Raw genomic sequence first — 16,004 nt, 5'->3', positions numbered from 1 at the left:
CGTCGAGACGTACTACTTCAGCCGGGAACCAAGGGACGAGCGCTCGTTTCGACAGCGGCAGCTCGCGTGACAGCTTTGCTGTAAATGTGAAGGCAGTTCTGGCAGCACGCGCTATAGGCGCAGGCCATGACCAACTTTCACGATTTTGTGCGATTCTCGGTCTTCCGAGCCCGATGCATCACAAAACATTGAACAGCATTTCCAAGAAGCTCCATGGTGCGGCGATGACGGCAGTGAGCAAAAACTTGGACCAGGCAAGAAACATCACGAAGGACGCAGTCGGCGGCAGAGATGTGCCAGTCATGTTTGATGGCACCTGGCAGAAAAGAGGTCATAAAATCCACAATGGAGTGGGCACAGTCGTGTCCCTGGACACGGGGCTCTGCCTCAATTTTGAAGTTCTTTCGAACTACTGCCATGCTTGCAGTATCCACAGGGACCTTGGGGAGGATGAAGAGGTATGGCGAGCTTTCCATCTTCCAGTTTGCGAAAAAACACTGACTGCTCATCCCACGCAATGGAACCTGCGGCAGCTGTCAATATATGGCAGAGGACCTTGTCTTATGAAACTCCACTGCAATTCACCAGCTTCCTAAGTGATGGTGACAGCAAGGCCTACACTGCAGTCTGCGAGGCAAATGTGTACTGTGACACACACATTGACAAAGAAGAGTGCACTAACCACGTTGCAAAGCGCTTGGGAACTGCGCTACGGAAATTGGCAACACCACTGAAACGAGGCGACAAACTTAAAGATGCAACAATAATGTAACTACAAACATACTACAAGATCGCCATCACGAGCAACAAGGACAGTGTCCGAAGTATGTACACTGCCATATGGGCATCGTATTTTCATTGCTGCTCTAGTGATGGTGCCAGTAGCTACAACTTTTGCCCCGCGGGACCAAATTCGTGGTGCAAGCACAAGCGTGCGGAAGCACTGGGGGAGCCTGCACCGCACCACACCCCACTGTTGACGAAGGCTCAAGGATTGGCAATTATGCCTACCTACAAGCGCCTTACAGAGGAGAAACTCCTTATTCGGTGCCTTCATGGCAAGACACAGAATGCAGCCGAATCTATAGCAGCTATACAACAAATGATTGCATATTTAAAATCTGCATGAAAAACTATACTAATAACAAAATTTTCAAGTGTCTATGACTATAAATAAAAAAAAAGTTTTTTCAAGGAACGTCTCCCCTTAAAGGAGGCTGCAGCTAAAGCAGCACACTGACATGAGGATGAAAGAAATGGAAATGCAAGAGTGCCAGATGCAGCGAGAGGCACATGCAGAAGAGCGGCGCCAAGGACTAAAGGAGCACCAAATGGAGCGAGAGGCCCTCACAGAGGAGAGGCGCCTCATGGCTGCTGAGCGTTAAGCATATATGCAGCATCAAGAAATACAGCCGAAAATCTTGAAAAGTTAGTTAATTTGGGTTTAATTTGCACAATAGAGACAGAGGCTGTGCTATGAGTCCCGGTCAAAACAGGAGTACGAAATTGAGTTGCCCAAATTGCCTTCAAATTAAAGGAGGCTGCAGCTGCAGCACTGACAACATGAGGATGAAAAAATGGAAATGCAAGAACGCCAGATGCAGAAGAGTGGCACCAAGGACTAAAGGAGCACCAAATGGAATGAGAGGCCCTCACAGAGAAGAGGCGCCTCATGGCTGCTGAGCGTTAAGCATATATGCAGCATCAAGAAATACAGCCGCAAATCTTGAAAAGTTATTTAATTCGGGTTTAAATGCACAAATGTGATGGAGGCTGTGTTGCACCAGCCACAAAATATTAAGAAATCAAATGTTAAGGCAGCGAAAGCTGGGTTACTTTATATTCTGTGTAAAAAACCGGCTCCATCTAAAAAGTTGAACAAGTCACTGAATGGCACTAGATCATCTCCCAATAATGAGGCGGGGTGTTAAGGTATGTGCAAGTTACACAGATTCTGTAAATGTTTCCGTCCGTGTCACCAAAGAGCCGGCACAGAAATGGGTCATATTTTGTGACTCTAAGGCAGCCCTTCACAGTATCAAGTCTGCCTTACATCACAGAACTTATGAGCAGATGATATCCGACATCAGAGAAGTGCACCATGGTCCCTGGAAACAGGGCACAGCATAGTATTCCAGTGGATTCCTGCTCACTGTGGCATCGTTGGCAACGACATTGCTGACAGGGCTGCCTGGTCTGCCCACAAAGACACCCAGAAGCGTTCAATACATTTGGCGAGGAAGGACACTGCCAGGGAACTTCGTCTGCTTGCACGCAAAAAGTCGCAAGCTTTCTGGAGTTCAAGTACATTCAATTGCCGATTGTATAAGTTGGACCCCTTGCTACGGCTACAACTGCCATCTAGCCTTTCCCGCGGTGAAACAACCTTGCTGTGCCGCTTGTGACTGAGAGTGGCGTTCAAGAACGCTTACTCATACTGTATGGGAATGGCCGAGAGCCCAATGTGCGACTCCTGTAGATGCGAGGAAACCATCGAGCACCTATTGTGTACCTGTCCTCGCTACAACGTACAACACTTCTCTCTCAGGACAACTTAAAACCAACTGGACTAGAGACCGTTCTCCGAGTCAAAGATACTCGGACCATGGCTACACCCCATCACTAGCAGAAAAAGCGATTCATGCATTAATACAGTATTTGAAGTGCACTGGTTTAAGAGACTGCTTACAGTGTCCCTGTACATCGTCCCACGTGTACTCAGTGCTCACTCTCTCCCTCTTTTCCTCTTTCTATTCCCCCTTTCCCTTACACCTAGTGTAGGGTAGCAAACCGGACGCTCGTCTGGTTGACCTCCCTGCCTTTCTTCTCCTTGCTCTCTCTCTTTCTGTCCGTGTGTTTCAATATGTGGGCATGTCATAATAATATGCATTACTGTACAAGGTTCATGGCACTTATCGCAAGTTCCGGGAGGTCGGTTGCGCATGCACACCCGGGCCGCTGCATCTTGAAAGCTATCTGCTATGGGGACACAGTCCACCGTGTGTTGTCTTCACGGCATAGTTTGGGTTGATGCGAGAGGCAGCACAAAGGTCAATTTGCTCGCTGATGCTGCCACATTTGCTCACCCCAGTGTTTTAACAGTGAATTTCCACGGTCGAGTGAGGTGTGTTCATGTGTGCTTGTGCGCCAACACCATGCTTCTTAATTTAGTTAGTATGCCTGTGTGTACAAGCTTATATGGTCGATAAGACTACTAGTGCTATCCTTGCTTTGTATAGCAGTTCCCTAATTTGCTACTGATGCTTTGCCTTTCGGACGAAACGCACTTTTTGTGATAAGTACGTAGCCTTATCTACTACAGCTGCTCCTGCTCTCAGCTCAGAGACTGCCAACCAGTCTTCTCAGCTGTGCAGTGGCGCACCGACGGGGGGAGATTCGGGGGTTGCAACCGCCCCCCCCTGAGGCCGACCTAACCCCCCTTTTGTTTAACCCCTTTTCTTTCCTTGCGCATTCGGGTACTGCAACTAAGATGTAAGACGCGCAATCGTCTGCACACTCGCAAAAAGCGCATTTTTTGACAATTTCCCGTGAAGACATCGAAATTAGTGCTGTTTAGATGGTATTGGCAAACTGTCAACCCTCCCCTGGCCGAGATCCTGGGTGCGCTACTGCAGCTGTGGATGTTTTCCCACAGACTGCGAATGACTGCATCAAATGTGGCCAAAGTGTCAGAAAAGAAAACCAACCCAGGAAAAAAACCCGCAACAAGAATGCTTTCCCTAGTGTTCCCTGGCAACAGAGCCACAAAACATGGAAAACAAATGGAGGCAGTTGCCTGTGCTGAATCCTCAAAGAAAACATGTTTTTTAGTTGGAGAAGTGGGCACGGTAGTACTAAATCAAAAGCTTCTGTGGCTTGTGCAAATGCCATCGCTGAAATAAAATGCCCATATTTGCTTGACATCATAGAGCTAATTGGGCATGGCAAGTATGTCAGGCTGAGCCAGGACAAGACACTTGTCCTTGCAGAAAATGGGCTTATGGCTATTAAAGCCAGGTTCAATTTCAGTTGCTATGCACCGAGAAGCCACTTTACTTAGTTTTTTTTATATGTATAGAGTGCTTAAATGACGTTCGAATTGACGTCCCTTTCAACCTCGCTTACTTAGCCAAAAATATGCCACGTCTAAAAAGGAGTAATGACACCCCCGACTATGAGCGTATTTAAATGGGGCACCACGGTTCACACAGTGCACTTGCATGCGAAGGAGCTACCGAGATGCTAGCTTTCCATGAAACTCGAGAAATGGCCGTAGAAATGCCGCCGCAGCATGCGGGGGGGGGAGGGGGGGTATAAAAGGAAACGTGCTGAATGGGTAGTGTCTAAAACATGGTGGTGGCCATGACGTGTTTCCGGGTCTGCAATCACTTGTACCTGACCAGTAGTCAATAATTTGTAAAATTTGAATTATGCTAAATCAATGAATAAATCTGTGTGTATACTTTTTGATAGTGCACTGGAGTGCATGAAAAAGGTCATTGGGCAGCGAGACCCTTTACCCCCTGTCATCAAGTGCATAAAAATATTCATAGGCTATTGTTGTCGTTCGGAAGTAGGGAGGCTGGGTGACGTTTTCACGCACCGCAAGAGAACGAGCAGGCGTCAAGCAAGGTTTCTTGAAGCACGGCAAGCTCAGCGGTGTGATTGGATGTGTTGGCGACATGTTCATCGCTATCATTGCCTCAAACCTCCCTCCTGTGCAGAAGGCAGCATACTGGTGCCAAAAGGCCAACTATACCGTCAACACCATAAGTTTAAAACGTAATTAGACTGATTATGGAGCAAGTATTTGACACACAGCCACTGGCATCACTGCTACAGCGTTTTCTGTCATGTCTTTCACAGGTGTGCGATGCAGCCATGAGAATCGCCTTCTTTGAGCCACGTTTCACTGGCTCATGCAACGACATATACATGTGGCAAAATGCGCTGCTTCGCATGCTCCTCATGGCTGCTTGCATTGTTGTTGATGATGAGGAGTTCCTGTTGGGAAAGTAGCAACAGAATTGCACAGAAAGCAAAACGGTAGGCGCTGCCTGTTATACTTCGGTGGTACAGGCGAGGCTTTTCTCTTATTTTCTTTTTAATGCCTCACCATAATTTTTGTACGTGCTCCCCTAGATTGTGTTATCTGGCAGAATAGTGTGACTGCTACCTCGCTAGTGCAGGCGAGAGCGCTTAACCTCTTCAGCCATGGCTCATGATGCCTGTGCCCAGCCACCCTGCTCTGAACACACCTGAAGCCCATTGGAACAGTGCCGATGCTTCTACTAGGTTTGAGGTAGAGCGCTGCATTGGCATGATGAACTGATTCCACTGCCTGCAGCGGTAGTGCACACTCCACTATGGCCTAAAGAGCAAAGCAACAATTGTAGCAGCGTGTGCGGTCCTCCACAATTTGTGCTTTCCAACAAATGAGCAGCCACTAAACCACTGTCACATGGAGAATTATAACGACGAGCATCTGGATGCCTCTAGCACAAGCTCTCCCAGTGTTGCACATATCAGCCTCGCACTGTTTTTGCGCAGAACAGCTATACGTGCAAGGCAAATTGCTTTGTTGCTTGCAACTAGCACACCGAGCCATACAGAGAGCAGTACAGAGAGCACATCGGCTTCAACTACTAGACTCTGAGGGTATTGAGCTCTGTTCAGTGACACATGCAACTATCCACGCTGCTATCTTTTATTTTAAATATTTATTTATTACAAATACCTACAGTGCCCAAGTTGGGCGTTATCGTAGGGGAGTTAATTACAAACATAATCTATCTATACTTTCCACACGAATCCTACCTATTCCAATCTCCATTCATAGCCAATTATTCTGTATACAACCAGATGGTGATTGTGCTTCAGCGCTATGTTCAGCAGTGTGTGTAGTGTGATTAGGGCGGGTAGAACGAACTGGGAGGTGCGAAGAGCGCTGAGCATTTCCCTTGCTCAGAGGTGTCACCTTCGCATTCCCCTGCTAGGTCGAGACAGGGCACTGTGGTCGGGGGCACTGGGGACGGATCAGCAGTCAAGGTAAGCAAGAGGCGTTAAGTATTGGTAAAGCAACAGAGCAGAGAAGAGATTCATAAACCGGAGTCGTTATAGGTTGGTTTCAGTGTATAAAGATCAATGAGAGAAAGGCAAAATGCTAGACTGCGAAACATGTAGTAAAACCTGATTAGATGGAAGTATGCTAGGTGAATGTCGCTGCCCCATTTCAAAGGGAATGGAAATGAAAATCATCACTGAGGCATGAATACCACTGTGTGGCAGTACTTTAACAGTTTTTTTACCGTTCCACGTTTTTGCAAATCTTCCTTGTGTTAGGGCGCCTCATCGAGAACGCTGTCAAAAAAGAATCTCAGCAATGGTGCAATCTCAGCAAAAAGAATCTCAGCAAAAATGCAATTGGGGCACAAATCGCCCCAGAAAAATGTGTCCCTTTTTCATGCTTTTCATGCTGCGGCGTACAGAGAGCTTTTTGCAAATTGGTAGCACAGTGACAGACATTTACAGGAAAATTCCACTGTGTGTGCACTGCAGAGGAGTTCCTAGAGCAAAATGAGACTCAACAGGTCTAATGGTACGGCTCCCATGGAGGCAGCAGAAGAGGCCGTGGACCATGTGCTGACTACACCGAGCAACACAACTAAGCTTGCCTTGTGTATTAAATTGCGAGCGATGTGACAAGCGAGTTCTGCCAACAAAATCTGGATTATGCAGAGATGCTTGCATTGTGCCAAAGGGCAGTGATGCACCAGAGCTGACAATGACGTATACAAATAGCCATATGGGATCGTAGCGGACTCCCGGCTTCTTTATCCGCCAGCGTCACTGTAGAACTTGACTGAGACTGTAGAACTTGATTGATACTGTCGAAAGCAGGCTAACAAATGTTTAGCGCAATGTACCTGCATTCAAAGATCGTAACCACCCAACTACAGTAACTAGGCAGCAGTGTGCCACAAATTACCAGATCAGCAGTTAGTATTTTTTTTTCTCACAAGAATTCATTTCCTTTTAAAGATGTTCCACCAAGCAGAAATTTAAAAAGAAAATCAAGAGGCTGAAGCCTTGCCTAGCATAGAGCAACATCAACCTAAGACTCACGGATAATTAAATTGTTGCTGATAAAGATATGTGTTAAAACCATGAAACAAAGTGGCATTCTCAATTCCAAGACAACATTGAGCGCATACTGGCTTCACTATTGCATGGACCATGTCACTCAAAGCTGCATTGAGAAAAAGAGGATGCATACATACACACGGTCATTTGCACTTATTAGATGTCCGTGAATGCCGTAATAAGTGACAATGTCTCACAGGTTAGCGCACGCTATTTCTGAGCTGAGAAATATTAAACTATTCACAGAACTTGAATGTGGTACCTTCAAAATATGCTTTATCGAAGAATGGTTTTATTATGGCTGGACATATATATATTGACCAGCTAACTGGCGCAAAGTTCGTGCTGTTTCTGCAGTGGGGGTTGTTCAGTGCTAGATGCGTATAACGTTAAAGAGCAATAGTGTTTAACATTAATGTATATACAGCACTCTTAACTTGCAAAAAGCAAGCAACACGCGACACGAGTGCAAGTCACAACTACCGCGCCCTGGCACCCTTGACGACAGCGCCACTGCAGTGGGAATGTGCATCTTGGTAAGCTAGGAGCGGCCAGTTTTCAAACCTCCCAGTTCTAGCCACCCTAGTATGGTCATGCAATGCACTCCTATACGATAGCAAAGAAAGTTGAGCTGGTGCAGTGGCATGGCCAAGCTGGACAAATGTGCACAAGACCTCGCAGTTTTTCAAGATTAACCACAAGCAGATTCACGAATGGGACAGAAACTTCAAATCCTTGCTCCAACAAATCTTTGGCAAATCAATGTCTGACGCAAGTTGAGCAATGACGCTCCAGTTTTCAGCGACGAAGTGGGCAACGCTCTGTTCAGAGGTTTCCGAGCGCGAGCGCAGTGCAGGGCGCGCTGTTAGTAACAGGCTGCTCTCCAAAGAGGCTGTCCGCTTAGCCAGGAGTCTGCAGCTCAGGAACCTTGTTGCCTTTGGCCACCATATCGGCAGGTGGAAGCAGCGTTTTGGCATCTCTATGCGCCAAGCCCCCAACAAAAGTCAAAAAGACCTGAAGACCACATAGAGGCAGCGCATGTTTTCTAGTCAGCTGTGAACGAGCTGCGATTGCAGCACAACTACACACCATTCAACATGGCATATATAGATCAAACAATGGTGTGAATAGACCCCCCGGCAACGCGAACCAACAGCGTCGTCAGAGAAAGCTATGTTCGATCACTAACACTAGTTGCGCCCGGAGAGCATTCACAGTCGCACTGGCTGCCTGCGCATCTGGCCACAAACCCTAGGCCTTTATTATCCCCTTCCACGGCGATGTGTACAATTGTACACATCAAATTTGGCACTATGTTGCATGCCCACCTTTGCTTCAAATGGAATGGCACACCACGTGAGCACTGAGACATTGCCTTCGAAGTGGACAGCTAGTGCCATCTAGTTTTTTCGCGCCAAAGCTGAAGCCCAAACAAACTCTCAAAATAGACATCTCCAGCTTTTACGAATCAACACTTGAGTGCATTGCAATTCTTTTAGTTTTTACAGGTGTAAAATACTTTTATAAAAATGATGTTCATATCAGCTTACCACATAAGATTATGGCTTGTCGCAAACAAGAAGTTTTTGTGGTTTTTGTTAAAGATGGCTCTGTACCGTGCAATGAAAAATGTTTGTGTACAATTGTACACATGGCACCTCAAGGCTGCCTCACCAGATCACCATGTTTTTGCATTTTATTTTGTTTCTAACTGGTAATACTGAACTTATATGAATATTTTATGCGTTTAAGTCTTTGACACCACTCAGTATGCCGGCAAAAGGCATCGACTACGTCAGCTCGGGCTCTTTTGGACAGAATAGCCGACGGGAATATCTTGGATGGGGGACTTCTCGGACGATGAATTCGAAGAATCGGCCGAAATTGTGGCAAGTTCTGCCATTAGACTAAAACAATTTTAAAATCTTCCTTATATTTACTTGGATAATTTTTCATTTTCTTTAGTGTCTGCTTCAAATGAAGATCCTTTGCTAATTTACCACAACATCAGCAGCAGTGACAAAGAGGATGTGCAGCCACCGCCAACAAAAAGAAAGAAAACAGTAGCGAAGTGAATTAAGAGAAAATTCTCACCAGTAAACACTGAGTGCAGGTTCATTCCTGACTGAGGATCCACTGTCCTTGAACTGCTTGAGTACTTTATGAAGTACTTTATGAAGTACTTTCCAGAGAAAAATTTTGATGACCAGGCACATTTCACCGACATTTATGTACTGCAAAGAGATGAAGCTGAGCTAAATGCCACAATGAAAGACATCAGTTTTCTTTGACATTATTATATTGACATGTATACATGTTTATCTTTCACCGGTGGCCGCTTTCCACCGGCTAACAAATGTTAAACGTTATCGCTCGGCGCAGGACGCGCCTGTATTGGAAGTTTCTAGAACGTTATGGATGCTTCTTTCCGTTGCCTGTTTTCACCGACGCTTATGTTATCTGATTGTATGACCGACGCGAATTGTCTAGAACTTTCTGGAAGACACGCGGGCATCAGGGATTAATCTGGAACCTTCGATGACTCAGGTATAAAAGCCGACGCGCTTCGCCGCTGATCAGATTTTCGACGATCGCCGACTGTGTTCACCGCTATCGTTGTGCTTTGAGTGAAGCTTGCTCAGCAAGTTTCACTCAAAGAAACAACCAGATTCGTCATACACAGTATTACGACTGTTTACTTCAGCGTCACTACTACGTGACATCTGGTGGAGGTGCTTTTGTGTCCATGCAGCGGACGCCCCCGAAAAGCCGTGATCCAAGCCCGAACCCCGAAGAGAGTAGCAACGTCGTCCCGGAGCATCGAGCTAGCCTCAGGCTACAAAACCAACCCCCGGAGTACGGACTTCTTTCCGAGAAGACCAAGAGGACAAAAGTCACGACCTCGGCAGCAGCTACCATGACAGCCCCTGCGCCAACATCTGCAATCGTGTTGCAACAACCCAGGGAGCCGCCGACTTTCCGTGGTTCGCCATGTGAAGACCCCGAAAGCTGGCTGGAGGCATACGACCGGGTCGCTACGTTCAACAAGTGGGACTGCGATGACAAGCTGCGCCATGTTTACTTCTTGCTTGACGACGGCGCCAGAACCTGGTTCGAGAATAGGGAGCGTGCACTAACAACCTGGGACCTCTTCCGAGTCGCATTCCTGGACACCTTCACTAGCGTCGTCCGTAAAGAAAGAGCTGCAGCCTTGCTGGGAAACCATGTAGAGCTCCCGAATGAGAGCATCGGTATGTACACCGAAGAAATGACTCGATTATTCCTGCACGCCGACCCCGCTATGCCAGAAGACAAGAAAGTTCGCTTGCTCATGCGGGGAGTTAAGCAGGAGCTATTCGCCGGACTTGTGCGGAATCCACCAACAACAGTCCAAGACTTTCTCTCGGAGGCTACGACGATCGAGAAAACACTGGACATGCGCAACCGGCAATACAATCGCCGTTCGACGCCACAGTACGCCAAAGTCCAAGGACTCTCCCACGACCTACGAGACACCATCAGGGCGATAGTACGCGAAGAGCTGAAGAAGTTGCTACCGTTGTCGCAGCCTCAAGTTGCTTCCATCGCCGATATCGTGTGGGAGGAAATCCAGCAATCGCTAGGACTTCCCGAATCGCCGCAACCCCAGCCGGAAGCGATGACCTACGCCGCCGTCGCCCGTTGTCAAGGCCCCCCTCCGCGCTCGCGCCAGGGCCCCATAACGCCGCAGTTCCGTCGTCCACCGCCGCCACCGCCAGCACACCCGCCAGTCGCCCAGCACAGTTACCAAAGGAAGACTGCATTTGGCGCGCCCCCGACCACCGCCCGCTCTGCTATCACTGCGGGGAAGCTGGCCATGTACCGCCGATGCCCATACCGCGAGATGGGCCTACGAGGGTTTTCCGTCAACGCGCCGCGTCCAGTGCGAGGTGAACGACCGCGCGACATCGCCGACTACCTAGCGGGAGACCAGTGGCAACCATGACGACCCTAACGCTCGCCGTCACCAGGCCGCTACATCTCGCCGCATCGCCGTCAGTACACCGGTTCCACCCGGGGCCGATCTCCGAGGCCTTACCCGGGAAACTAAAGGCAGCAACCGATGGAGGTGCGGTTGCTGTACGATGCAATGCCGAAGATCCTCCGCCGCCGACGATTCGCGAATCCTCACGCCGAGATATCAGCACGCCGCCTAGCAACAGCTTTGACAGCACTTCGCCGCCGAAAGAAGACCTTCCGACGCAACGTAGCAGCAGCAAAGCAAGCCGACGCAGCCGTGATCCGACGCCGCGAATTAACCGCAACGCCCGACGCCGGTCTACCGATCTAGACGTGCTAATCGATGGTCATAACGTCACCGCTCTTGTCGACACTGGAGCCGACTATTCCGTCTTCAGTGGCCCGTTTGCCGCCAAGTTGAAGAAGGTGAAAACAGCCTGGCAAGGACCCGATATCCGGACAGCGGGAGGCCACCTAATAACGCCAACTGGAATCTGCACAGCGCGAGTCACGGTAAACAACCGCACTTACCCGGCGAGCTTCGTAATCCTGCAGCACTGCTCCAGGGATGTCATCCTAGGCATGGACTTTCTAAATCAACAAGGTGCAGTCATCGACTTAAGGTCCAAGTCGATAACGCTTTCAACGCACAACGCGATACCACCGGATACAAGCATAAGTTACCATGCCTTGAATGTGCTTGGAGAACAAGTCACCGTTCCGCCTCGCTCCAGCGTAATGATTTCCGTCGGTACCGAAGTGCCTGCAGACATGGAGGGCGTCATCGAGGGCGATCATCACTTACTGCTCGACCGTGAAATTTGCGTCGCTAGAGGCATAGCTGAGCTACGTGCAGGGAAAGCAAGGGTGATGATCACGAACTTCAGCCCCGAATACAAGCAGATTAACAAAGGCACCACGGTCGCCTACATCGACGAAACAGTACAAGCCAGCAGTGCTTTCGCCTTCACGGATTCCAGTGCACCTGCAACGACGACTATAGTACCTGAACCAACTTTCGACGTCAATCAGAACCTTCTCAGGCATAAGAAAGAACAACTAAAAGCTCTGCTCCTGCAATACAAGGACTGCTTCTCGTAGTCGTCAAAAGTTCGACAAACCCCTGTTGCCAAGCACCGCATCATAACCAACGAAAATGTTTGCCCACTCCGTCAGAGCCCGTACCGAGTTTCGGCACGCGAACGCGAGGCCATAAGGCAACAAGTCGACGAAATGCTATGCGATGACATCATCCAGCCATCCAAGAGTCCGTGGGCGTCCCCCGTGGTGTTAGTGAAGAAGAAGGATGGAACCCTACGTTTCTACGTCGATTATCGTCGCCTCAACAAGATCACGAAGAAGGACGTATACCCCCTCCCACGGAGTGACGACGCCTTGGATCGACTCTACAACGCAAAGTATTTTTCGTCGATGGACCACAAAACCGGCTACTGGCAAATCGAAGTCGACGAGAAGGACCGGGAGAAGACTGCCTTTATAACACCAGACGGACTGCTCGAGTTCAAGGTCATGCCGTTTGGTCTTTGCTCGGCGCTTGCCACTTTCCAACGTGTCATGGATACAGTACTGGCAGGCTTGAAGTGGCAGACTTGCCTCGTCTATTTGGACGACATCGTTGTGTTTGCCTCAAGCTTCGAAGAACACCTGCGGTGCCTTGAAAGAGTTCTTGAAGCAATCAAAACCTCCGGACTCACGTTAAAGCCCGAAAAGTGCCGCTTCGCATATGAGGAGCTCTTGTTTTTGGGCCACGTCATCAAGAAGTCTGGAGTGCGCCCCAACCCTCAGAAAACTGCGGCCATCTCCAACTTTCCTCCGCCCGCTGACAAGAAGGCAGTGCGTAGATTTCTTGGACTGTGCGCCTATTGCAGGCGCTTCGTCAAGATTTTTCACGGATCGCTGAGCCACTGACGTATCTCCCGAAGGCCGACGTCGAGTTCAAGTGGGAGACGCCGCAAGTCGAAGCATTCGAAGAACTGAAACGACGCCTCCAATCGCCGCCAATACTTGCGCATTTCAACGAAAACGCCGATACCGAAGTCCACACTGACGCAAGCAGCGTAGGACTCGGCGCCGTGCTTGTGCAGAGGACTGACGGACTAGAAAACGTAAGTTACGCTAGCTGGTCGCTATCGAAGGCGGAAGCAAATTATTCCACAACAGAAAAGGAGTGCCTCGCCATAATCTGGGCTACATCAAAGTTTCGCCCCTACCTCTATGGCAGGCCCTTTAAAGTTGTGAGCGACCCCCACGCCTTGTGTTGGCTAGCTAACTTAAAGGATCCTTCAGGTCGCCTCCCACGATGGAGCCTGAGACTTCAAGCATTCAACATCACTGCCATCTACAAGTCCGGGCGAAAGCACTCTGACGCCGATTGTCTCGCGCCCCCGTCGAACCGCCGCCACAAGACGACCAGGATGACGACACTTTCTTGGGACCCATCAGTGCCGACGAATTCGCCGAACAACAGTGAGCCGACCCGGAACTAAGGAGCCTTGTAGACTACCTGGAAGGCAAGACCGTCATTGTGCCGAAGGTGTTCAGGCGAGGATTGGCGTCGTTTTTCTTGCAAAACGACATTCTCCTAAAGAAGAACTTCTCGCCTCTCCAAGCCAACTACCTCCTCGTGGTACCCTCAGCATTGCGTCCAGAGGTTCTGCAAGCTCTCCATGACGATCCAACGGCTGGACATCTCAGTTTTTCCCGCACTCTCACGAGGATACAAGAAAAATACTACTGGCCTCGCCTCTCTGGTGACGTCGCCCATTACGTAAGGACATGCCGAGACTGTCAGCGACGCAAAACACCGCTGACAAGGCCAGCCGGACTTCTACAGCCAATCGAGCCACCTCGCCGACCGTTCCAGCAGATCGGCATGGACTTACTGGGGCCTTTTCCGACGTCTACGTCCGGGAACAAATGGATCGTCGTCGCTACGGACTACCTCACCCGCTACGCCGAAACAAAAGCCTTGCCCAAAGGCAGTGCCGCCGAGGTAGCCCGATTCTTCGTTGAGAACATCCTCCTGCGTCACGGTGCCCCAGAAGTCCTCATCACCGACAGAGGCGCGGCCTTTACGGCAGAACTAACTCAAGCCATCCTGCGGTACAGCCAGACAAGCCATCGCCGCACCACCGCCTACCACCCGCAGACGAATGGCCTCACTGAGCGCCTAAATAAGACCATCGCCGACATGCTGGCAATGTACGTCGACGTCGAACACAAGACGTGGGATGCCATCCTTCCGTACGTGACCTTCGCATACAACACGGCCGTGCAAGAAACGACGCAGATGGCGCCGTTCAACCTGGTCTACGGAAGGAACCCGGCAACGACGCTTGACGCCATGCTACCGGACGTCGCTGACGAAGAAAATCTTGACGTTGCCACTTATTTGCAGCGTGCCGAAGAAGGTCGACAGCTCGCCCGCATGCGCTTCAAGAACCAGCAGAGGACCGACAGCCGACAGTACAATCTTCAACGACGCTACGTCGAGTACCAGCCCGGCGACCGTGTTTGGGTCTGGACTCCGATACGCCGACGAGGACTTAGCGAGAAACTGTTGTGTCGCTATTTCGGACCATATAAGATAATCCGACGTATTGGCGCACTAGACTATGAGGTCGTGCCAGACGGCATTTCGCAATCACAGCGGCGCCGGGCAGGACCTGAAGTCATCCATGTGGCGCGTCTTAAGCCTTTCTACGCCCGCTGACGACGTTAGGTACTTTGTTACTTTGTTATTTTGTTTTTTTATTACGCGTGGTTTTGTTTTCGCTGCCGTGTTTGTAGCATCGGGACGATGCTTTTTAAGGGGAGGGTATTGACACGTACACATGTTTATCTTTCACCGGTGGCCGCTTTCCCCCGGCTAACAAATGTTAAACGTTATCGCTCGGCGCAGGAGACGCCTGTATTGAAAGTTTCTAGAACGTTATCGATGCTTCTTTCCGTTGCCTGTTTTCACCTACGCTTACGTTATCTGATTGTATGACCGCCGCGAATTGTCTAGAACTTTCTGGAAGACACGCGGGCATCAGGGATTAATCTGGAACCTTCGATGACTCAGATATAAAAGCCGACGCGCTTCGCCGCTGATCAGATTTTCGACGATCGCCGACTGTGTTCGCCGCTATCGTTGTGCTTTGAGTGTAGCTTGCTTTTGTGGGCACAGGTTCGCCCAATAAACAACCAGTTTCGTCATACACAGTTTTAAGACTGTTTACTTCAGCGTCACTACTACGTGACAATATGCATGGGAATCTTGAAATTTCCAAGAATCCGAATGTACTGGCAGGAGGACACATGAATACCATGTATTGCAGATGCGATGGCATCGAAACGATTTTTCAAGCTTCGAGCAGCACTACATGTTGCTGACGCGAATACTGCGCTGGATCCACCGAAGGACAAGGTTTGGAAAGTGGCACCAATCACTGAAGCTGTCAGAAGTTGATGTCTTGCTTTGCAACCTATTGCAGAAAGTAGCATAGGAAGGACAGATGGTGCCCTTTATCGGAAGGTTGAGCAGTTCGTGAAGAACAAGCCAAACCACGAAAGAATTAAAGTATTCGTCCGCTGCAGTTCAGACAGCATTGTTCATGATTTTGAGGTCTGTCAAAGGAAAGACACTGACATGGGCAATGACCATTCACATTTGGGTCTTGGTGGATTGGTCGTGATGCGGCTTGTGGAAGCGCTCCCACGTGGTCTGAAGATGAGGTGCTACACGGACAATTATTTTTCTTCTGTGCAGCTCTTCCAAGAGCTGAAATTGCTAGGTATTTTGGTCTCTGGTACATTTAGGGCCCAAAAAATTCTAGGCTGCGAGCTGAATGCTCATC

Source organism: Dermacentor silvarum, chromosome 3, assembly GCF_013339745.2.
Source record: "Dermacentor silvarum isolate Dsil-2018 chromosome 3, BIME_Dsil_1.4, whole genome shotgun sequence".
Taxonomy (NCBI): domain Eukaryota; kingdom Metazoa; phylum Arthropoda; class Arachnida; order Ixodida; family Ixodidae; genus Dermacentor; species Dermacentor silvarum.
Note: the sequence above shows the minus strand (reverse complement) of the source record.